The 25,237-nt window shown below is 43.9% G+C and overlaps 1 protein-coding gene across 8 annotated transcripts in view; it reads left to right on the top strand.

Annotated features, from left to right (window-relative positions):
* HMBOX1 (homeobox containing 1) overlaps positions 1-25,237 on the top strand; it is a 105,496-nt gene that overhangs the window by 325 nt on the left and 79,934 nt on the right. The window lies entirely within an intron of this gene.

The following is a 25,237-nucleotide window of genomic DNA, read 5'->3' as shown; positions in this document are numbered from 1 at the left end:
GGAGGGAGGGAGGGCAGCGGGAAGGGGTCCCCCCTCCGCCGGCACCGCCGGGAGTCGCGCCGAGCCGGAGAGCGGGATGTGCGTGAGGGGGGCAGCCGGGGCCGGGCAGGGGTGGGCAGGGGCAGCCCCTCAGTACGGGCGGCAGAGTTGGAGCCGCGGCTTTGGGGGGCTCCGCGGGTGCCCCGGATCGGGGAAGGAGGAGGAAGAAGGTGTCCCCGGGAGGCTGCAGCGGGAGGGCAGGGCACCTTTGGGGTTCGCTGTTCCTGCCGTTTGTGTATTTATTCTGATTCCTCCCATCTCCCGGGTGTGGGGCACGGAGTGGCGGCCGCGGAGCCCCCTCAGCCTGGGTGGGTGCTGCGGTTTGCGGGTGTTCGGGTGTTGTTCGCCGCGGAGTTTTGGGGTGGGCTGGTGCGACCTCCGGCGCTCCCTGTCCCGGAGACCCCCGGGGACGGCAGGGGAAGTAAGGAGGCTCCGACCTGCGGGGATGGAGCCGGGCACGGAGCCCCCTCGCTCTGCCGGGGAGCTCTGCCCTGGCTGGGGCTGTGCGAGGGCTCCGGGGGCTCCTTTTCGGGAGCTTTGTGCCGCTGGAGGTCGGGGAACGGGGCTCAGGGGTGCCCCAAACCCCGCCGGCTCCCAGGGCTGCCACATCTCTGGCAGCTCCCTGGGCTTCGTAAGGTTTTCGGGGAGGGCAAAGGCGTGAAACCCCCGAAGAAGGGTGTCCGTGTGCTGGAGAGTTTAACGTGGGAACGGGTGGGGGAGGAGGAGGACCCGGAGGGAAGTCATTCCCAAAATGTGCGAGGAGAACTTGGGTGGGGTGTCAGACGCGTGTTTGTTTTGTACTTCTTGGGAAGAGGTGGGGAACGGGGGTGGCCGGTGAATGCTTGTGTGTCCCGTGTCCGGGATGGTTTTGGGTCAGAACGGTTTGACCGCAGGAGCGGTCGGGGGAAGCGGCAGGACATTCTGCTGGAGTGTTTGCTTCAGCTTCGAGGTTAAAACAAAACAAGACGCGAGTGTGTTTAGGTGCAGAATACACACCCGAGCCAGACCCCGCCGAGTTCCTCGACCTCAGTTTTGTCTGATAGGTGCTTTCATTTTTTTGTGTGTGTTGTTTTTTTTTTTGTTTGTTTGTTTTTTGGTGGTTTTTTTTTTTTTATTTTGTTTTTTATTGGTTTTTTTTTTCCCCTTGTTGGTGGAGTGTCTCTTGGTATGTTTGCAGAGCACTTCTTCGGAAGCATTTTGTTCTTTGCGATAGGTCTGGAAAAGCCTCGGTTGGACGTGCTGTTTTTTCCCCAGTTCTTTCGTGTTAGGGACAAAAAAAAATTTGCTGTTTTGGGGGGTGGGGAAGGAAGAAGGAAGAGGAAATGAAGGTTTAAGCATGTTCGTGGAGTCAGGTCTCAGTTTGTTCAGGTAACACTGGGAGCGTGATTCGGTGGCTTTTAAGTACAAAACGTTTATGAACAAAAAAAACTGGGGAGATTTAAACTTTGTAGGGAGGAAAGCGTTAAAGTGATGGCCAGGGAACGCGGATCTGCGAGACGCTATCTCCGTCCCCCTGCTTCAAACTAGTGGGGATGGAGGGAAGGAAAAAAGAAAACGCTGGGGAAAAATACCCCTACAATTTGCATGAATGATGCCATGTAAAATACCGGAGCGAGGAATTGTGCTCTGCAGACGATTTGTGGGCTGGCGAAAGCCTGAAGTGCCTGCTCGGGTCCCGTGATATGACTCGCTCATTTCTGCAGGGCTCATCAGGTACGGGCTCTGCTTCCTTCCTGGGATGGTGCAGCTGGCATTTGATTTCCTCCATGGATGGGAGAGGAGGAGTCCTGTGCAGTTTTTTTCCCCGAGATGATTGCATTTTCTTTGGCCTTGCTGTACCCTGCCTCATTAGTAGGAACTGCATCTATACTTATTTACCATTATACCGTGTCCCTTGGGAAGCAGGGTGTAGTTTGGAGTAGGTATATATGGATTTATCACTCCTAACATTTTTTTTCCTCCCATCGTGCTAAGACCAAATCCATCAACAGCAGAGAACAAACTTAATTTGTTTCTGTGTTTTGCATCTCCCTTTTTACCATTTCTCTTCCAAATTGCTAAGAAAACATCTCTGAGATGGAGAGAGGAGAGGGGAGAAGGAAAAAAGAGATGGAAAACATTGTCTGTGCAGGGATGCATTTGTTATCTGCATGTCCGGGGAGCACCAGTGTGAGGAAGGGCAGGGTTTGTTTCTCCATGTGAAAACTGGGGTTTGGGAATGTTCTTTTTCCCTTATGTGGAGATTATTCTTTAGCCCTGCGGCAGCCACAACTTTTTCTGTCTGGTTGACAGAATTACCCGAGGAGCCTGGGCAGGAGGCTGGGAACAAGGAACTTGTGTTCCACTCCGTGCTGCCTGTTCTTCCTCCCCTCATTCCCTTAGCACCAGTGCAAGCACCAGAACAGGCATCAGCATTTTTACTCCTGTGTCATCCCACTGTTCCCAGCAGGTCTAGACGACATTGTGGTATGCAGGCTGCCAGCTGGGTTACAGGAATGCTACTCTAGGTGAAACGGCAGGATTTTTAAGGAGGGGTAAGGAAATCTGGGAGAAAATCCCATGTGAGTGAGGCCTGGTTTTCTCTAGAACTGCTTCACTGAGAGGTGTCAAGCAACTCCTTGGGTTTACTGACCTTTCTGGACAACGTGCATCTCTCTAGCATTGTGATTCTGATAATTCCATGGAATCTGTAGCTGCTGTCAGCTGCAGGGAGCTTATTTTTAAGGCAGTTTCTGTGTGGGTCTTACCGGTCTCTTACAAAGGGATATTAAAAGTTGATAGCTGTGCAGTGTTTTGAAAACTAAATTATTATGAAGTGTTTACTTTGTAGTGATAACCCATAGCTTCATGGGAGTGTTTGGTATGTTTTTTCATTGCTGTCTGGATTTGGGAAAAGAGTGGGGCTTTGACTGACATTCATTTTTAATACCTGCTTTTTAATAAAATGCATTTTTATTAAGCATGACTGTCAAGAATGTTCTGTTGTTAACTTTCGGGACTGCTCTTTCTGTGTTATGTGTCAGTGGGGCAGGGGTGAAATTTGGGTCTTTGGGTGGAGAATTGTGACGTTCAATGAAAGTGAACCATGAGAAAGGAGGAAGCTGTACTGTTCCTTTTACCAAGGGATCTGGGAAGGTGTTTGGTTGTATCTGTTAGAAAACAAATGAATTTTCAGGAAACAACAGCACATTTTAATCTAAAGAAAGCAACTTGCACTTCACAGTGATTTCTGTGCAGTGCTTTTAAGGACATTACAGAATGACAGGCTACAGTATTGGCATCTGTAGCAAACCTTTTTCATCTGCTAAGTTTTAGAATTTGAAATCAAAATACTGTCAGCTTAAGAATCTTATTGCAGAAAAAACAGATGCCTTTGTTCCTCCTGTCGATAACTTCATGCAGCTTTGATTCTAAAGCCCCTGAAGTTTATTTCACGTTATGCTGATTTTAACAGAGCGGGGATTGGATTCTGCATACATGTCCTCGTGGGATTGGGCTTTAATTATACCTATGCTGATAGTATGATCTTGTGGGTTATCAATGCAGTGAGACCAATATTGTGATTACAGCAGGATTTTTAGGACATAATGAGGAGATTTTTTTTTTTTTTTGAGGCGGGGATCAGTGTAACTCATAACCCTAAAGGCTGGTTTTATTTGTAAGATTAGTAATAAACTGTATTTTAGCATTCCTGTATTGACTACAGCTCCCTTCTGACTCCTGTTAAATTAGGATGGCTGGGTAGCAAAGTGTGTTAAGAGTTTGTATCTGAACACTCATGCAAACGGGTTGTGTGGTAGCTGTGAATACAATTCCCAGGGTTAATGCTAAAGATAAGCGTTTTGACAAATGCTTTTAATTTGGGGAACAATACAAGCAAGAATGACAGGAAATGAAAAGAAAGTGCTATTTTTTGTCTCGCAGGTGGCAAACAAAGGTGTAGAGGGATCAACTTGCCCAGGTTCCTACAAGGACTCTGCAGCAGAACTCGTAATCAGTCTGAGATCTCAAGGGTTTGTCAGGGCTTTAATCAGTTTTTCTTCCTCCCCTCATTAATTGGCTAGCTTTGACATTTTGAAAATAACATCTAGAGATTATTTCTCTTTTCTCCAGTTTCAAACTTTATCGCGTGAAGTTTTTTTTGTTTTGTTTTTCATTTTTAGTCAAGCCTTGAAAACACAAGGTTGGAAAACTTGATCTGAGCAGCACCTCCCTGACATATGATACTATCTCCAAACAGCCCCTGACAAGTGAACCCTCTCATTGAAATCATGTGAGGAATTTTATTACTCAACTGAAGATCTTCTGGGGGAAAGGAGGTTGCAAACTATTAACTATGTGGTCTTCATTGCAAGTTGGCAGATAAAATGCTCTTACGTATTTGAGGCTGTCATGTGGTCCACAGCCAGAAGTAGAGAATCAGCTTTGTAGTCGCTGACCAACTGAAAATTTCATCTTGTCACTGTGAGAAACACATTTATTTTTGTGTTGTGCCTGCAGATTGCAAGTGAATATATTCCTTTCTTTAAACATGCTCTTGATTATATCCTTCCCCTCTTAACTGGACGCTTACACAGCGTTCTCCTGTGGTCATATGAGCACGTGGAGAAGCTTTTATCCTTGATAACCTTAAAAAGTCTGCTGGGTTTGGGCATCTCCTGTTCTTTGCTGTTGCAGTTGGGTTTAGCAGAGGTTTGTTGCTGGTGCAGGCTCCCTGTGTGACACCACCAAGCTCAGGGCTCATGTCACAGTCCCGGAGCCTCTGCTGTGACAATTACAACGTTGTAAAGCCCGACCTAATTGGGGCTGATCGATTTATGGCCGTAGCTCCTGTGGTGGCCAGAGCAGCACAGCTCCAGTGGCTCCCACTCGATCGTCCTGGCTGAGCCACTGCCCTCCTTTGCTGTTCCATGTCAAAACAATACTTTGTGCCTCTATTTGTAAATCTGTAGAAGTGCTTGACAGAGGTATTGGTGTTGTACAAATGGAGAAACTGAGGCACGAGGGCCGAGTGACTCACGTAAGGTCACGGACCGAGGCAGCAGCACTTTAACACAGGTGTCTGCTCCCCATCTGTTGCACTTTCCATCTGTGATATACTGATATACAGTAACCTTATAAGGAATTTATTTGCTGGTCATCTGATGTCATTAAGAATATCTAAGTTTAGAGATTGTTTTTTATGGTGATAGGAGGATATCCCACTGACTTCTGTGGCTTGACACGTCTCATCCTTACTTACTCAGTTATTTTATCTGCTTTTAAATCCATTATATTCCACCTCCCATCAAGTGAAAAGCAAACTTTCTCACAAGACTGTGAGGGATTCCCTTCTTTCTTGTACTGCTTTTTTTCTGCTTCATTTAATAGGATTTTTTGGTGTTGGACTTCTGATCTATGTCAGGAATGCACAGGCGTGTCTGTTACTTGATTTACTTCAACCCCATGTTAATACAGACACCAGCAGGTTGAACAATTGCTGTTTTAATGTGCTTTATTAAGAATTAAAAGAAATAATCTATAACTGGTTATTCTCCCTGTCTGTGTGGAGGTTTCCCTTTCCCAGTTCTAAATCAAAGCTGCAGGCAGAGTCTGAACTTAAAGTCTGCTCTTAAAACAGGGAACTGCTGTAGTGCTCCTGACAGAGTGAGCTCTGCTTTATCTTCCTGTGCAGCCAACCAGGAGCTGTGGAAGGTCAGTTCACTTTTTCCTACAGAATTCCACTCTGAACGTTCACTTCATCGTCTCATCTTGGTTTCAGTGCAATTACCAGCCTGAAACTCATTACCAAACAGAGCCCTTCCAGCAGGTTGTACATGAATACACCTAAAATCACTTCTGTAATACGGCTTGACAAAGATCCCACTTTGTGTGTGTGTCCATGGAATGCTGGCAGGTAATGCTTCCAGTCTCCATTTGCCCAATGGGTGGAGTGTTGCTTCAGGGGAAGAGTTTTTTCCAGCCTGAGGAAACAAATTTTGACACTTACCTCATGCATAGAGGTGGCGTTTTTTTGTTTTCCATATGTACAAGTTACATTTTTAAGCTTTATTAAATTTACATGAATCCCATTCACTGCTGTGGTGGTAGATGGGATTTTAATATTGGGTTAAGGAAGCAATTTACAAGCCAGGCATAAAAATTCTATTAATTATGTTTGGCTCTGCCCCCAGTTGAACCTTGCTTGTCCTAAGTTCCTGGTATTGGTCTTCTCCCCACTTCTGAACTTAATATTTAAGAAGCCTTTTCTTTCTTTTCTTTTCGCTTCCTCAGAATTTTTAAGCTCAGCAGCAGGATAACTACCACTGAAGCAATAGTGTAGGCTACTCTTTCTGTGGCCTTGTGAACAGCCAGTTTTGTTCTTCTGATAAGCCCTTGCCCTATCAATTGGGAAGTGCAGCATATAGTCATTTCCTGCATTTCGAGCTGCCTGTTCCTTCTGAGCTCTGAGGGAAGCACTGAATCTGCTTTTTGTTCTTGCCATGGCACTGTACTACTGATGGCAGCAGAAAGCAGTTAGTTAGTTCATCAAATACAAGTGCTGTTCCTGCTTGGATATTTATTCTGACCTTTACTTTGGACAGTTTCTCTGCCATGATCAGATTCTCTGATTACAATGTCAGCTTTCACCAGAAATCTCTTTGTGATTTAACTGGCAGCGTTTGGGGGTTTGAGCAACTGGCTGTGCAGCAGCTCTGGCATGGAAGTGGTGCTCCACTGTTAGAAAGTTCTTCCTGGCAATGAAATTTCCTTTCTAGGCTCTGCCATAGGTTTTATTTTATGACCCAGGGCAAACTTTTTGACTTGCCACTGTTCCAGTGTGGAATATGGAAATAATCCTTTCAGGGCTGTTGAGATGCTTTTATATTTAGGAGGTATGTAGAGATTCTTGGCTGGCTGTTAATGGGTGCTGCTACTCTTGGGAGTATAACCCTGGGTCTCAGAGCTGTAGTTACCCAGAATGAGAACTGGTTATATAGGCTAATACTAATTTTTTGTGGCCCAGGTGGGAGGAGTAAGTAGCTGATCAGAGTTTGCCCAGCTAAATTGCATTACATGTGGTTTCCAGGCATCATAGCTGGTCATTCCATGTTTGTATTTTGTGGGAGCTCCATCTGCTTGGTGGAGTGGTGCTGTTCTGTGATAAGTCTGAAAAAGAGGGAACTTGCTGAACTTGAAACTTATTCCTCCCTCTTTAATTTCCTGGTCCACAGAAGTTGAGTGATGTTAACATATTGGAGATTCATAAAATTTAAGGCGAGAACAGATAATTAAATTGCCTTCCCTGATATGTTTTATATGCTTTGTATCACAGGCCTTTAAATTTTAATCATTTACTCTGAAACTGAGACCAGTAAATGATGTTTGGCTAAAAACAATTTGAAAGCTTTCCAGCCCTGAGTGTCCATCACTGGTAATTTCAGGCTCATCACTTCTCTTGGTAGTTATAAGAGGCTGATTTCTAATTTGAATTAGGCTAAGTTGTGCCGCTGGTTCTTGTTAGGATTTTCCTGACAAGATTAGAGCCCTTTAGTATCCAGGACTTTCTTGCCATGAAGGTACTTACACTCTGTAATCAAGTTATTTGATAGATAAGGAAACAGAGTTGAGCTTTTAAGTCTCACTCTGAGGCATTTTCTCCAGCACTCAGATCATCCGGTGATTCTTCATGGTCTCCGTTTATTTTTAACATTGTGGAGACCAAAAAAGGTGCCTGCTCCAGCCTGTGCCTGTTCCATACCAAATTCTGAGGTGCCTTTAGTCCTTTTTGCTGCACAACCATTGAAAAGGTTCCCAGGAGCTCTTTTGCATAGGGAAATCCTGTTCATGAGCCTCGCTGCCCCACCGCTGGCATTCCTTACTCAAGTAAAGTCTGCCATTTAGTAGTTACAGTCTGCATTTTTTAGATTATAAATTAGCCTTTGTATTCTGATGGGTTTGGCTTTCCTGAGCTAACTTAAGGCGGGTTTTCAGCCTCCTTTCTCCTGCTGTCCTTTCCTCCTCATAATGTCCTGTTGTGCTACGGTCCTGGTGTCACTCGCAGATTTTTATCTGCAGTGATAAAAATGTTGAACTGCATCAGACCTTAAATTTAGTGACAAAAAAAAAAAAAAAAAAAAAATTAGCATGATGCAATCCCAGGAAGTAGATTAAGAAGTGTCTGACTGACAGCTCTCGGATGTGAAGCAGCCAATGTGGGTTTCCACCAGCACCAGAGTATGCTCTGTGTGTGCACTTGACTGTGCTCAACTACATTTGTAATCTAAAAGAACAAAGTTAGTCCTTTATCAAGACATTTGCCATTAAAACGTGCTGACTGGCACTACCGGTGTCCTTGTTGTGGTAATTCTTTACTGGGAAAACACAGATTTTTCTTTTCCTGTTCTTTGCCTGGATGGATACCCAGCTTACAGCTTTGCTCCATCCCCTCGCTGAGCACTGGTGAAATAGAAACATCCACCTGGCCTGGGCTGAAAGGCCTCTTTGGTGCATGGGTTTTAGGCTGATTTAAATGTTCCCCTGCTAATGGAATTGCTGGGAATCATCTTTTATTGCTGGTGAATTAGATGGTGCTTCATGTGATAAAGGCATGTTGCCCCAGTCAACAGAAAACTATTCCTAGTGTTTTTTCCTTTCACTAGAAAGCTGCTGGGGTTTAAATTTTACTACTGGTACTGTGTTTGTTTTTTAAGACAGCTTGAATCTTGCACTTCGGTTGTTAAGAGAGACATCCCAAGGCCTTTTTTTTCCTGGATGTCCTCAAGTGTAAAATGGCAGCGTTTTTGGGGTGGTTGTGGTGCATCTGCTGCCAGATCCTGTGGAATTGTGGAAGTGATGAACTTCCCACCTTTACAAGCAGCTACTTCTGAAGACACTCGTGAATTACCCTTCAGTTCATGGGCATTATTCTCATAAATAGTGGTGTCACTCCTCTGTCACACTCAAGGAAATTCTGATTTATTCATAGCACTGTGCCTTCTTGCTTTTTGTTAAAAATGCAGCTGCCTTTGCTTGCTGGCTGTTCCCTTGAATTTCCCTTTTCCTGTCCCAAACTGATTTAGCTTTTACTCCCTCAGTATTGCAGCTGTAATCAGCAGTGCACAGGAATGTTGTCTTCTGCAGGAGGGGCAGTATTTTTGCCATTGGTTTTTAGGATCCTGGATAATGTGGAATCTTGAAACCAAACCTCATTTAAATACCACTAACAGGAAGAAGTAAAAAATGTGGTGTTTTAGGCTGTTTTTTTTTTTTTTTTAAAGTTGGGTGTTTTTAAGGATTTGCTCCCTGAGAAAATCCCTATTTTGAAACCTGCAAATTCCAGGCATACAAATTGCAGTGAGGTCAGGCGAGTATCTAAAGTTTGGGGTGTCTGCTTCCCTTCTGGCTATCTGGTGGGAAACTGGCCACAGTGATAGGCTTTGAGGAAAGATTGGGAAGAAAGAAGAAAGGAGAGAGCACTGGGGCACAGGATCTTGGAGGCTGGGGAGGAAACTGTGGAAGAAGCTGTGCCATTTGTACTGCACTCTGAGGTGGAAGGCAAGCGATGAGGACCCAAAGCTGTGGAGTTCTGGATATGGAAGCTGTGCCATTTGTACTCCTGCACTCTGAGGTGTGGAAGTGGAAGGCAAGCGATGAGGACCCAAAGCTGTGGAGTTCTGGATATTTCATGTCATGGCAGCCTCTGAGCTGAGCCAGCAGCTCTCCTGCCTCCTGGTTAAATCAGGATCTGATTTTCCTGTTCCTCTGCTGTCTTCTTGCAGGAGTTGTTTATTGACTGAAATTGTTTCCATATGGCTGCAGTGTAGAGCTTGATTACATTAATCGTGGTGCTTTCCTGTGGCGTTGCAGTGCTATGGGAAGATCATCCCTCCTTCTCTCCCCTTCCAACCTCCTCTTCCTCCATAAAACCTTGGGCTTGGAACATGGAACTTGTTCAGGTATTATCTTCTTTCCCCTCTGAGCCTTGTAAAATGGGAAAACTGGGATCCAGATCTTTTTTGGTTCGTTGTATTTGATTGCTTAGGTGGGTTACCTTGGTGTATAAATGACTCATAAAATAGTTAAAATGAAGATTAAAGTGGCAGCAGTGCTGGAACTGGGCCTCCAGGGTGTTAAACACTGAACAAGCAGAAAAGAGTCTGCTTCCAAAGAGTTTTGGGACAGTCCATTTGGATTGTATTTGTTGACACTAATGATCAATTTAAATGCTGCTTCAGGAAGGTGTTAAAATTCCTGTACTCTGGATGCTGGAAGGAAGATTCCTTGCTTATCTGGAGCCTGGAGGCTGTGTCCAGTTAGTGGGAAACAGATCTGTTTAATGGCAAATGGATGCATCTGTATCTTTGATAAGAATAAAAGTTGATTGCTGGCTAAGTTGGCTGATAAAACCAGCTATGAAGCATCTCTACCTTCTCGTTGTAATTACACCTAAACCTGGGTTCATAATCAAAATTCAAAATCTGGGTTTTTTTGTTAAAAAAAAGTTTTCTTTTTAAATAGGGTGAAATATAAAAATGCTTTTTTCTAAAGCCTAAGCTTTTTGCTGTAATGCCTCTGTTCTTGTAATGGACTCCAACAGAACCTCAGCATGGTATTTCTACTGCCAGTAAATCAAGTGAAACCAGTGGAGTGGTGGTTGTCACTCTTGGCTGAGCACATGGAACCAGAGTCTGATGAAACAGTCAGTAAACCTGGTTTTTGACAGAAGTAGCCTCTTCTGCATGTGCATAGAGAATATTTCCTTTATTTCTGTGTATTCAGGTAGTTCATATCACAACCTATTTAATTCAAACCTGAGAAACCATTTGGGAGCTGTAAATGCCGAAATACTTGTTTTCCTCCCCTAACATAAGGTGGAAAAAAGAACAATGAGGGAGGAGATTCACTAATACTGAAATCTTTCCGTGGAGGACACAGCAAGGTTCAATTCATTTAATAAAGAGAATTCATTTGTTTTCACTAAAGCATTTTAAAATGCAAACCATGTTTCTGTAACCCTTTTATGCATCCTGCACCTATGATGTATCATTCAAGATTAATAAAACTGTAATACATAAAAGCTGGCATTTTAAAATTGTTTTATAAACAGTCTGGCTAATAACCCAGGGTGGAAACTGGAATGCAGGTATGCTGCTCTTCAGCCCTTTGCCTGGCTTGAGGATGAAGCTCCAGTTTTTGTTGGTTTTTTTTTCAATTTAGTGGAAAATGAAAGCTTTAGGGGAAGATTTAAGCCCCGAGCACGGGGTATCCAGTGATGTTCAGGGTGGTGTCAGTCACTCTGAGGTGTCTGTGGCTCAGAGAAAGGCTCAATGAATGTCCCTCAATAAATGTCCCTCCTAATTTAGAGGTGTCTGACTCCTGAGCTGGCAGGTAAAAGGCCAGTGACCATGGAGTTGTCATGACCATCTCCTGTGCTTGTCTTTAAAGGAATTGTTGCTGTCCAGTGCCTGGAGCAAAGGATGTGGGCACCTTCTCCAAACTGGGATATTGAAAGTCTTAAAACTGTGAGATCTGCCTCCTTTAGCCCATGCTGAGACACGACACTCAGGGAGGGTTTAAATCCCCTTCCATTTTGCTTTGTGTTTTCAGCACTGCTGCTTGTCCTGCATTTCCAGTATCAGGAGGAGTTTCCTCATGGAAAGAGCAGTCAGGCATTGGAAGAGGCTGCTCAGGGAGGTTTGGAGTCCCCATCCCTGGAGGTGTCCCAGGAAGGGCTGGATGTGGCACTCAGTGACAGGGTGGGGGATCAGTCACAGGTTGGACTCGGATGATCTCAGAGGTCTTTTCTAACCCAAGTGATTCTGGGATTTATTTGTCTTTTGTGGATCCTTTGGTGGATGGCTTGTAGACATTGTGGGGAGAGAACTTCTTGCAAAAGATCCTGCAGCTGGATGCCTGCAGATCTTGATTTATCTGGAAAACCTCTCTACTCGCTCCTTGTTTTCCAAAACACTGTGGGAAAGGTGGGCTGAAGAAACCTGAGTTTTCTTCTGCCCCTCACACAACCCACTGGCTCCATGGGAGCAGAAATTAAGACAGGGACATTTAATTTTAAGTGTTGTCATCTTTACAGAAAATCATAATTTATCTTTCCTTCTCCCTGTCACAGAGCTTGTCTGTGCTACTTCTTGCACATCAGAGCTGCTTTCTGCTTCTTACCCGTTGCATGACCAGCTGAAACAAAAATACAATTCCACTGCTTTGAGTCCCTCCAGAACTGCCTTCAAGTAGCAGCTTTACACTAATGAAGTTTAGTTGGTTTGCCAGTTACTTTTCAGTGATTTGCAGAACTGCTGAAACACAATGAGTTGGTGAAGACTCTTGTGTATTTTGTGTGAGCTCAGATATTTGAATATGGAGTAGATGAGTACTAAATATCTGCAATTTCCATTAAATTTCGATATCTTTAAAGGATGAGTCCTTAAAACAAGCTCTTACTGACGTTAGAGGCAGTGGGATTGCTCTCTGTTGGCTCTCACAAGAACTGAACTGGAACTGTATTGTGGATATTTTGTTTTTAATTAGCAGATCACTGAGTTCTAGGTCCTTTCATATTTAAGAATAATTAATTCTCCATTGTTTTTGCTTCTGACAGACTTTTACTGTCAGCCTTCCAGAGGAGGCATTGGCCTTCCCTCCAGTTATCTGCCACAACAATTTATTGTGAGCAAACTTCCCCCCACCCCTCATGGCAGAAATTTGCCTCTGGTGTCTTCCTGGGTGCTGTTTCCCAGCTCTGCTTTATGCTCTCCATCTCTTCCAAATAAAACCTGCACAGGGATGGGATTGAAACACTTAAACTCCCCTTGCCCACTCCTGAAAAATTCCACAGTGCTGGCTTTCCAGTGAGCAGCGTATGTTAAATGTCCTGCAAATCACTGGATGAAGAGGATGATCCTTCAGTTTTCTTCTAATGAGAATGACTTCTGAGAAGGCTGCAGGCTCAGGGCCATGCTGCCATTGCAGTATTATCAGTACATTTTGGCTGCAAATGTGATTTCTTATTTCCTTTAATATTAAAGGGAGGGGTTATGACTTCTGAGCTATAATTGTGTGGAGACATTATTTGGGCAGACCTCCTAAACTCTCCTGCATTAATCTGGATGTGCTGGATACGAGCTCTGTGCTCTTACAGCTGCTGAGGAGAGTTTTGGACTGTGACTGGTATTTGCAGAAAGCAGAGAAATTGCAAATTATGTGTTTTGATGCTGCACCTTGAGTTTCTCTTGCCTGTTTTCCCTGCTGTTGTTGATGGTCCTGTACCATTTGCAGTCACAGTTCCCACTTCTAAATTTAGCTTAAACCCAGTTTTGACTTGACTTCTTGGTTTTGGACTTAGTCAGCCACCAAGCAAAAGTGATTTTAGCAAGATTCCCTCTGGTTTCAGAAGCCGCCCTGCTGGGCCTTGCCTACCCCAGGGCTCTGAGGCTGCTGGGCTTTGTAGGAAGATGTATTTTTGTAGCCCAGTCATTACCCCAGCACCAACCTAAATCCAGGTGGATCGTCATGTTCCTGTGCAGTTATTTTTGGAGCAGGTTGCACTGGAAAATTGCACTTAAGGTGGGGGTTAGACTGGACAAGCTCAAGAGGTGCTGTCCAACTTCTGCAGTTCTGTGGTCTGTGCAAAAGGGGAAATTCAACTGATAATTTTCATGGAGATGCATCCTTGTGCTTTTCATCCTGTCCCATGTTCTCTCTCTCACCTTATTTTTGAAAAGGAGAGCTTTTAAAGTGTTTTACTGTAGTTCTTAAAGATGTGCAACTCTTACTGGATTGAACACCATGGCTGGCACAGGGGAGACTTAGAATGCAGTTGTTTAATTGGCATTTTACATGGTAGACTTTGAAATTGAGGATTGAGTGAGGTTCCTGCTTTGCTGCTCTGTTTCTGCAGGGCAGAATGGTACAAAAATAAGGGGGTATGTCCTGAGAGTGCTGCCTGGAGCTGGTTGTGAGCTGCACCACCACAGGGCAATGCAGGTTTGTAACTCAGTATTTGGGCAGCTATAAAGTAATATTTGTGCAAGAATTGCAAAACTCAGCCTAGGAACTGAGTTCATTTAAAATCAGGTGGAAGAAATGTGCTGTTGGGGTCAGATCAGAAGTTTGCCTTTGCTCTGGCACAAGGCTGGATAATGCAGCGGTGGATGCTGAGGAGAGCCTGGAGGAACCAGGCAAACATTTGACCCCTCCCCAGCACATCCTTGCAGCCATCCACACTGTGTGCTGCAGATGTTCTGGATATTCTCTGTGTCCCCCCTTTTAGCCAAAGATGTGTTGGATCCTGAGCCATTTCCACTGTAGTGTCTTCCCCTGCTGAATATCCCATGCCTGGGGTCCAGATAGCCCTTGTGAAAGGAGGTGTTAGTTCAGTTCCTAGTGAGAAAGTGTCCTTAATTTCTAATGTAAGTCACTTTTTTTCAATTTGGCTTGTTCCATTCTTTTTGTTGTCTTTTTCTTTCAATTCCTGTTCAGTCCTGTGCTGCTTAAAGCATCAACAAATACAGTACTTAGACTGTGTGAGGTGGATAGTGTGTCCTTCCAATTCCCATCCTCACCAATGTGTTCACAGGGCTGTTCAATAACTCTGGTACTTGGTTCACATGGGATCAGTTGGGAGATCATGGATGTTTAACTTCATGGTCTGACTGGAATAAGGGATAGTTTTGCTGGGAGTGATTAAGAGAGAGTCCAAAATTCTGAGCCAGCAAGACTCTGCAAGTGCTCTCCCCTGGCAGGGAGAGCAGGACACAGCTTGGATTTCTGATGGATCTGCATCCAGAAAAACACACCTGGCTGTGTCCAGAGTGACACAAACCCTGTGGAATAAGGGCAGGGAATTGTTTCTCTCCATTTTGGGCACTCTCCAAACATCTCTGGGTCTCTCAGTTACTGTTTAACTCCAGCTCTGTGTACTCTTCATACGCAGGGACTAAGTCTGCTGTTGTTTAGAAAATGAAGGTTTTTTCTGACCTGTCAGTGTCTTTTTGGTGTGGATGTGGTTGCTATTTGCCTGTCATTTCTCTAACTTGTAAAGCTGTCTCCAGTGTATGAAGTTTTATATCCCATTACCTCGCTCTTTCTCATCTTATCTCACAGCACTGTAATCATCAGTTCTCTTTCTACCCCCAAATACTGGCTTTAAATACTGTTTTCTAAAAACCTTCCTCCTAAAAACTGCCTCTGTGCGACACCTCCCTTGCATACAGTGATACATGTAAGACTTGAACAAAGAATTTCATATTTATTTCATTGTAATTTTTTTTCTAGATAATGTATTTGATACTTGCGATTTTTGGAGCATTCTAATTTACCTAAAAGGTTATTTTTTATAGGGGATGTGTAAACACACTGTTTCAAGTGCTGTACAACAGTGGTGATTCTTCACTGGGGAGAAGGAGCTGAAAGCAAATGAAGTTCTGTGAGTTGCATTACTGAAAGCACAAGGGTTAATGTTTTTTTCTTGCCAGTTGTTAAGTCTGTTTCCTGCTTTTACTTTAATGTCTGTATATAAAAAGATTTTGGTTTCTTTGTCCCCTTGCACTTGAACTAGAAACTGTAATCTATTTGTGGTGCATCGTAGAGAAGTTATTTTTTTTTAGTACTTTTGGTTTAACAGTTTCTCTGTAGAGAAAAAAAAAAAAGATTGAGGCATCCTTCCAGTGAAATATAAAATGAGAGGATTGTGATATCTGAATTTAGCAATGCCTCTGCTAATAAGACCAAAGATGACAAACCAGATTGAATAGTCCCTTATCCCTCTGTTTTGGAGAGAGCCAGGCTGAAGAGAATAATCTGCAAATAAATAGCTGGGAATGACATTTGCATTTCTCCTTGTAAGAAGTTGGTAACAGTTCTACAAGGAATGGATTGGAAATGAGTTTTCTTAACCTGTAATGAGTAGGGAGCTTAAATTTCATTGCTGCTGAGGATTTCTAGCCAAAGATTTCTGTTTTACAGCTGTTATTAAAAATTTATGGGGCAGCTCAAGATCAAAGCAAATATATATTCTCTTTATTATGTAAACTTGGTTTTGTGCAACATATGCATTGCATCTATATAGTTTAGGCAGGATTTTTTGTTCTAGCAAAGGCAAACAGCCTTTACATGGTGCAGTTATATCCCAGTGACTAATGGTGGTCTGGTTGAAATCTTCTGTACTGTGCTTCATACTGAGGTTTTATTACAGCGTTTTTTGGTTTTTTTTTTGGTGCTCCACATAACCCAGGTTTAGGACCTTGACTGATGTGCTGAAGGACCTCCTTGGATTACCTTTCACTTCTTAAAGCCAGATCTGAAAATATTTATAGAGATTTTTAACCTTATGGGTGGATCACCTCACAGACAGGGTACAAGAGGTTTTCTTTTCTTCAGGCTACAGGAGGTTTTCAGGAAGGGGGTGGCCTGGCTTCTATGCCACACTCCAGGTACTGGGTTCCTTGTAAATGCCTTCTGTTCATTCATATTTCTTCTCAGAATATCTTCTTCTTGCCCTCCATTCCCACCTTGCTGCATATGAAAGCAAGCTGTCAATATTAGCATCTTTTATCACATTTTTGGAGTGAGACTTTTTTTTATATGTTAGCTTTGAGAATACATTAGTTGTCAATCTCAAATTTTACCAGGACCTGTGATCTCGTTTTCAAAGTGAAAGCTTAGATATGAACCTTGATGGTTCCAGTTGGAGAAGAGAGCTGGAAAACCTAAAAACACAGGATCATTAAGGTTGGAAAAGACCAAAGAGATCAAGTCCAACCTGTGACTGATCCCCACCTTGTCACCCAGCCCAGAGCACTGAGTGTCACGTCCAGGCCTTGCTTGGACACCTCCAAGGATGGGAGCTCTAAACCTCCCTGGACAGCCCCTTCCAATGTCTAATCACCCTTTCCATGAGGAAATTCCTCCTGGTTTCCCAACCTGACCTCCCCTAGCACAGCTTGAAGCTCTGTCCTCTTGCCATGTCATGGTTTCGGAAGGGCTGTGGTTGCTGTACTCAAGCATCTCATAGAGATTCACACATTCCAGTTCATTTTTGGATTGTGTTCCTTGTATCCCACTTCTGTCCCGTGTTCCCAGCTGCCTGGTGGTCTCTGAGCTCTCACATGAACTTCTGCTTTTGCACTTGCTGGGGTTTGTGTGCACAGCCCTGGGTGTAGCTGAGCCCTTGGTGTGCTCTTACTTTAAAGCACTGATAAAAAGGCTGTAGAATATGGGAGGCAGGAAGGGCAAAAATCTGAAAAGCTGCTAGATCTTAAAGATTAATCAGCCTGGTTTAAATAGCAAGCAAAGCTACAAACAGCCTTTTCTGCCCAGCATGCTTTCTTCCCTTGCTTTTGCAAAGTTGTTTCTCCAGGGGAAGATTTCAAGCTCCATAAGACTTGTGTTCTTATATTAGTGTCAGGACAAGGGCTAAGATTATTTGTGTGAATATGTACAAACAATTCCATTACCTGGGGTTCCTTTCACGCTTTCTCCCCGGTGGAATTATGGCCTCATATTGCATGATGGTGTATCTGTTCCTGTTTGTACAGATCTGTATTTACAAACAGGCCAGGGAGCTCCTGTGCACGAGCTGAGAGAAGGAGAAGTCAGTGTAAATGACAGCCTGTGACACAAAACCAGCCCTATTTATAAATATAATGAAGGATATACAACGGTGCTCTCACAAGAGGGGTGCAGGCAGACCTAGGGTTGCTGTAATGCGGGTGGTTTGTGGGGTTTTTGGTCTTTTTTTCATTTGAAGAGCAAATGCCTCCACATCTGTGAACAGCTTCCTGCACCCTTTGAACTCACAAAGATTTGATTCAGTTCTGCTGCAGGAAAGAGAGTGATAGGAGCAACCTGAAGATGGTGGCAGTTGCCAGAACACATCATCCCCCAGCTCTGCATTGACAGAACTGGCAGCCCCTTCTCCTCCCTTTGCTGGGGCTTTTCAGCTCCTCTCCCTCCTGGGTTTGTCTGCTTCTCTAATCAGACTCAAAGAAGGATTGTAACACCATGATGGGGGCAGGGGGAGCAAGGGAAGCAGGTAGAAATGATAATTTATTCCTTTACATTTTCTCCTCTTTTCCAAATTGATTACCAGTTGTGCTTACAAAGCACCATTTACAACAGGAATCAAACCTGAGGGGTTCTCGTTCAGATCTGGATCAAACAGCAGCTTTCCATATTGGTGGTACTGACTTGCTGTCTCTTGGTGGACTGTAAGGTATTAGAAAAAGGTCCCTGAAATAATTGCAGCAAATGTGAATGTTCTGTCTCCTGGGCACGTTCTCAAGCACTGTCAGTGTTGCTGGGATTGTCTGAGAAGCAGAAGCGATGCAGGTTTTTATCAATACTTGTAATTAAGAAAATGTTCTGGCTAAAATGGTGAGTGGTTTTATGAATCTGCTGTGTCTTGTAGTATTAGTGGGATACAGTGTGGCCCTTGGATCTGTTTGCAGAAAGTTGGACTTTTTTTTAAAGGTTAAGAAATGTGATCCTGGCCCAAGGCTGAGGGAAGCAGTGTACTCAGCAGCCAAGGTGGTCAGGACATCTGAGGTTGTTGTCAGACCTCTTTGTGCCTGTAAAGTTGATGTGTTTTACCATCATCAGAGATTGAGATGAGACTTAATAATTTAGAGTATGCTCTGCTGATGGAAATATGTATATATATGTGTATGTGTGACTCACAACTGAAAGTGTGTATTCATTCACTGAACAGCATTTGATACAAGATCAAAGTTTATGTTTAGAGAGGTAAACCAGCTTTTTTTAATCTCATCCCATGAAAAGCAGAGCAAGAAGGGCAAGAGGGCAGGTGTGGGTCACAGGTAGCAGCTGGAAGCTGGACTGGATGGACTGGGAGGACTGGTTGTGGTCCTTTGTGGGACAGTGAGGCCCAGGAAAGTGATGCTTTATCATCCTGCCTCTGTGGCAAAGCAGAATGTCAGCAGTGGTAAGTGATAGAGGGAGAGATTTTGTGCTGGTTGGACATTTATTAGGAAGGATTTTTGCCTTAGAGAGGCTTAAATCATGATATCCATCAAAGAGTGGTTATTAGATCACCTGGCAAGCAAGTAGAAAATAAGGGAAAACAAGAAATTGTGTTTTCTAGCACTCGCTGTCCTGTTGCTTCTCTAGTCATGATTTTCTTGGGGAAAATTGTTTTTTGCTGAATAGTGGATTCTGAGACAGGCAGTTAAGGGAGAAGAAGACTGTTGCTTTTATTTGAAACATCTTGGAAAGGAAACAGTCTTAAAGGCAACAATAAATGTTCTGGCATAATGCAGACTAAACCATCCTTAAAACAAGTCTATATCCATCACTCTGATATACTGGAGTCCCAGTCTGCTGATTTGATGTCAGGATGATGAATTATGACCTTTTATTATTTATTTATTTCAAGGTTTAGTTGCAGACTTTATAAAAACACAAAGTAGGTCTGGATTTGGTTGTGAGGTTTATGGAATGGCTGGGAGAAGGCTATGGTTTTGGAGCACAAGTGGGTGGTTTCTTTTCCTGTATTTGGGTTTATTTTATATACACCCAAATGCATTTGTATGTACATAAAATTTATTTATATATGCACACCTTACACTGGGTGAAATTACAACCAGGTGTAAATCACTTTTACTTCTGTACATAGCAATGGTTAGAGGTCAATTTGTGGGTGTTGCCTCCTGTGCTCAGCAGGGCTCCTATGTGTGAAGACACAAATTTAAGCTGATAGGGAACCAATTTCAGATGAAGCTTGGTGAGGCACTCACAGTGACACTTGGGTTGTGCAGATTTATTTAAATTGCTCTGAGGTCTGCTTTAATCCTTGCAATTTGTGTAGACAAGGCCATTGGAGAACATCCCTGAAAATACCCTGCAAGTGCTGTGCACAGCAAACACAGTGCTGCAGTTCTCCCAGGCCATTTCAGTGCTGGGGGATACTATGGGATGTATGCAAACCCCATGGCCAGCCCTGTGTCCCTGCAGATGTGGCTCTTGGCATGCAGTGCTGCAGTGTTCACCTCTGCAAGGCTGTGCAGTCATGGAATGGTTTGGGGTGAAGGGGCCTCAAAGCTCATCCCATGGGCAGGGACACCTCCCAGGTCTTGAGGCAGCTCTGCAGGTGGGGTCTCACCTGAGTGGGACAGAGGGGCAGAATCCCCCCCTCCCCTGCTGCCCACACTGGGGGATCAGCCAGGTCATGGGGGTTTCTGGGATGTGGGTGCACTCACCTGGGGCATGTCCAGCCTCTCATCCGCCAGCACCCCCAGGTCCTTCTCCTCAAGGCTGCTTTGTATTTAGTCAGATATGCATGGAGAAGTTGCATATTACCAGGCCTTCGTTTTAAAATAAAACTCTCAATCCACTCTCCTGACCAAAAACCTCAAGGTTTTCCTCTTTGAGTTTGCCAGTGTGGCTGTTGGAAAGCTCTGCTTTGGCTTGTGATGGTGTTGATGTCTCATGTTGGTGTCTCGAATAGATCTGATAGGAAACTTCATCAATTGCCTTATTCCTCATTTAGACTAAAAACTTCTCTACTTCTTGACAGTGAGTAAATTGCTCCCTAAATTTCTTGACATTGCTTTTGCAACTTCCTAGCGTGGGAGCGACCAGCTCTGCTTGCTCACAGCAGTTTAATAATTTCTAAACAATTTACTGCACCTGTTTGAACATTTCCTTTATATTCCATGTGATACAAAACTCATGCCCAACTCCTTCTAGTTCATATTTTTAGAAGGTGTCAGAAAAAGTGGTTTGGTTTTAATTTGCATGTTGCTGCCTAAAGGAATGAAACATTTGTTTCCTCAAATATACTCGAGAGCCAAATTCCTCTGGTTGTCCTGTTGTCTTCTCCTAGCATTTCCTTTGCTCCCCTTCCCTTAGCTGCTCAGGGCAGAAGTAGGAATGTCTCAGAGGTAGATAAGATCCATGAAATCCATCCCAGAAGTCCTGTTCCTCCAATAAATGCATCCCATGGATGTTGCATGGACCTGATTGTGGCTTCAGAGGGTGGGGATTGTGCGAAGTTAACGCTGCAGCACGTGGATCAATGCGAATCAAAGGGGTTTAAAGAGCAGGCAGGAAACTTTGGTTTGAATAATTGATCCTCACTTTTGTTTTGCACTTGTGTTTCTTGGGCTTTGCTGAGAACTTCAGGGGTTTGTAGCAGGTGTCAGGATGTAACCTGAGCAATTTATACATTTATTACATGCTGAATTAGAGCATGGTTAATCCTGCATATTTCCCAGCTGATTCCTATTTAAAATCATGTCAAGCTCCATTCGGATGGAAACTAATTCAGTTGAAAGTGCAGTTTTACTTGATGTTAAGGCTGTGTTACACTTCTGTCAAAATACAGCTTTTCTTCCAAAGTACATTTATTAAATAGAATGAGTCTTGCTAAGCTAAATTTCACCTAATTTCTGGTTACCTTGTCCTTCAAAACCATAGATCTGGCAGAGCTCATCAACTTACCTTATTTTTATTCCTCATTTAAAAGTGAGAAACTGTTTTTCCTGCTTTCTGAATTCCCAGCTGATTTCTCAACTTTGAAAGCAGCAGTCATTGAACTGAGCTAAATAAGCAAAGTAAAAAGAAAATGTTTGTTCTTTTGTACTTGCAGACAAGGATTCTGCTTGAAAGATGGGTTGGCACTTTATCAGACACTGGTTCCAGTGCTTACCAAGTGACTTCCACTGCTTCACTGCCTTGAGATTCTTCTCCCTTGGAAAATTTTTGCAAAATACGCATCTTAAAATCGTTTTTCTAATTTAAATTATTTCAATTTAGAAAGTAATTTTCAAGCTTTTATTTTTAAACTGCATGACTCTGCAGTGATGCAGATGCACCTTTGCTTGTGAGTATTGCAGCTGTGTTTGTGAAGTCAAGGGCACGTGTGGCAGCAGCCCCAGCCCTGATCCATGGATAGCGTTGAGCTGGATGTGGGATTGGCATCGTGCTGCTGGCTGGGGATTGTTGAACACACAGCCCAGCGCTGCTGTGCCTGCTCTAGGACCTCTTATCCCAAATTTGGGTGCTCCTCCGAGATCAGCCTTTCAGTGGGATGAGGAACCAAGGACTTGGAAGTCATTGAATTATGGAATCACAGAGTGGTTTGGGGTGAGGGGACCTCAAAGCTCGTCCTGTCCCATCCCCTGCCATGGGCAGGGACACCTTTCACTATCTCAGGCTGCTCCAGGCCCCATCCAGCCTGGCCTTGGACACTTCCAGGCATCCAGAGACAGCCACAACTTCTCTGGGAATCTGTACCGGGCCTTCCCACCCTCACAGCCCAGAATTCCTTCCCAAATTACCATCCATCCCTGCCCTCTGGCAGTAGGAGGCCATTCCCTGTGTCCTGTCCCTCCATCCCATGTCCCAAGTCCCTCTCCAGCTCTCCTGGAGCCCCTTTAGGCCCTGGAAGGGGTTCTGAGCTCTCCCTGGGCCTTTTCCAGACTGAACATTCCCAGCTCTCTCTCCAGAGCAGAGGGGCTCCAGCCCTGTCCAGTCTGGCCTGGAACAGTTGAGGGATGGGGAGTCCATAACCTCCCTGGGCAACCTGAACCGAGGCCTCACCACCTTCACAGAGAGAGGTGATGCTGTCCTGCAGCTGCAGAGAGGAAATGTCCCCTGCTGGACACTCAAACTCTGGGTATTGCCCAGCTTTGAGTATTCCAGGGATTTTTCCTTGTGGGGAAAGACCCTACAACTGAGAATGTATTAAAATACTTGAAGCTACATGCTAAGAGCAAGCTCTTAATGCAATGTTTATGACAAGGCCTTCAGCTGTTTCAGTAATAGGATTGGGTTTGACTTCTTTGTTGTTCCTGCTCTGAAGTTTTTAGCATAAGTCTCTGGAAGATTGGTGGGAAGGAACTTCCTGAATTGTTCCAGGATCCACGTCCACGGCCGGTGCTCCTGGCTGAGAGCGCTCTGCCGGCTATTTTGAGCTCGTTTATCTTCGTAGATAATGCTTGTCCTGGCATCATTGGTTGCACTCCTTTAACTTTTAAAGGCTCTAAATGTGAGTTAAACATAGACCATCTACTTCTAAATCCTTATTTTGTGCTCGTGTCAGACATTAGAGGCAGCAGCAGTATGGAATCATGGAATCACGGGATGGTTTGGGGGGGAGGGGACCTTAAAGCTCATCCTGTTCGCTCCAAGCCCTGTCCAGCCTGACTTTGGACACTTCCAGGGATGGGGCAGCTTCTCTGGGCATGCCCTTTTCCTAAACAAGCAGTGGCATTTTGGCAGGTGGCAGAGCTGTAAAGGTTAAAATTGGAATTACTCTGTAGAAGGATAATTTCTTATTCAGAAATGGTTTAACTCTGCTGAAGGCAAGGCAGGCAAGTCTCCCTGCAGTCTCTTGAGCAGGAGCTCTGCTTGCAAAAAGAGCATCCTCGACAGATGCAGCTTCTGTGCAGTAGTTAAAAATAAACTGTGAGCAGTTTAACAAGAAAAAAAAAGGTTTGGAAACAAATCTGGGCATGAGTTTATGACAACTCTGGTTTTCTGAGTGCATTGGGGAGTGAATTTTTAAGATCTTGAGGCAGGAAGTGTCTGTACACAGCCATAAGAGCAGCTTCTGCTTTCTTTTTGGGATATGAACTTTTCCTGTTCCTTAGGTCTGGGCTGTTTGTTCTCCTGAAGGGAGCTAAGCTCCATCTGCTTTTTAAAAATGGGGAAAATGCTGTTTGCTGCACACAGGGATTTGAGGTAGGGTGTTTTTGGTGGTTTGTTCAGCAAGGATATTTTAGGTCAGCACAATAATCTAATATTTATAAAGTTTGGGGGGTTTTTTTGGGTTTTTTTTTTTGGTGTTGAACAAAAAAGTGCCTTTAATATGAACTGAATTTTGTCATCTAAAAATGTTGTCATTTCCTATTGCATATTTGTTTTATTTACCAATTACTGATGACTGAATAGATCATGAAAACACAGATTTTGGTATAACTCCTTCACTAAAACACAGAGTATTTGTTTTTATTCCTCCCCTCTTAGATTGAAGTCAAAAGCATAAAGCTGCTTAGGATCGATAGCTTCCTGGTTTTCTTAGGAACAGAATTCTTTTTCCTCCTCTGTTTTTTTGTCCCACATGTGTGTTGGAGATACCACTTAAGCTCTGATCCTGAAAATGCTGAAGTATGCTGGTAATCCTGCTAAATCCACTTTGAATCTCCCAAGTGGAAAAGCTCACGCAGTCAGGGCTGGACGTTCTCTAACCAAGAACTTTACAGCATGGTAACTTTAGATGGAGAAGCTGCAGCACTATTTAATCTTTAAAGTACTGTAATACTTTAAAATGTATTGTAATTGGATCAAAGTGACCAGGATACAGTTATTGGCTTTGTGCTGTTGCATTAAAATGTTTGCTTTTAAAAAAACCTGCTTGGTACTCGAGACAGTCGTGTTTTTGTGTATGCCAATAAAATAGGTAAAAGCACTCAGTGGTTATTCTTTGTTTTTGAGAGCTGTTTTTTGCATAAAATGTGTGAGCGGAGCATTGTTTGAATTCTTAGCAGATTCCTGTGCTTGAAAATTCATAGAATGCCACAAGGTTTGGGTTGGAAGGCTCCTTAAAACTCATCCCATTCCACCCTCTTTCATGGGCAGGGGCACCTTCCACTATCCCAGGTTGCTCCAAGCCCTGTCCAGCCTGGCCTTGGACACTGCCAGGGATCCAGGGGCAGCCACAGCTTCTCTGGGAAATCCATTCCAGCCCCTCACCACCCTCACAGGAACTGACTTGAATCTGTATCATCTGCCATCCTTTGTGCTCTCACCTCCTTCCAGCTTCTCCAGCGTTTCCTTCCTTGTTGTACCTTGAAGCAGAAGCTTCAGGAGAGAAGGTAGAACCAAGGGGAAGAGTTGATATTTTAAAGGGTTTGGATAGTGCCAGAATGACTGGAAAATTCAGGTGAAGAGTATGAGGATGAAGAAAATGAGAAAAAAAATTATGGTAGCTGTGAAGGATTACACAAATCAAAAATAGTTTTTGTAGTAATGACCAAAGCAAGCCAGGGAGGACTGGGAGGAAAACCCAGATTTCATGAGATGAATAGAATCATACAGAGTGGTTTGGGTTGGAGGGACCTTAAAGCTTGTCCAGTTCCACTCCCTGCCATGGGCAGCAACACCTTCCAGAATGCCAGGTTGATCCAAGCCCTTGTCCAGCTTGGCCTTGGACACTTCCAGGGATGGAGCAGTTCTGAGTAAC

Source organism: Onychostruthus taczanowskii, unplaced genomic scaffold, assembly GCF_017590055.1.
Source record: "Onychostruthus taczanowskii isolate IOZ18803 unplaced genomic scaffold, ASM1759005v1 scaffold90, whole genome shotgun sequence".
In the NCBI taxonomy this organism is placed as follows: Eukaryota; Metazoa; Chordata; class Aves; order Passeriformes; family Passeridae; genus Onychostruthus; species Onychostruthus taczanowskii.
Note: the sequence above shows the minus strand (reverse complement) of the source record. Positions and strands in the feature narration are given on the sequence as shown.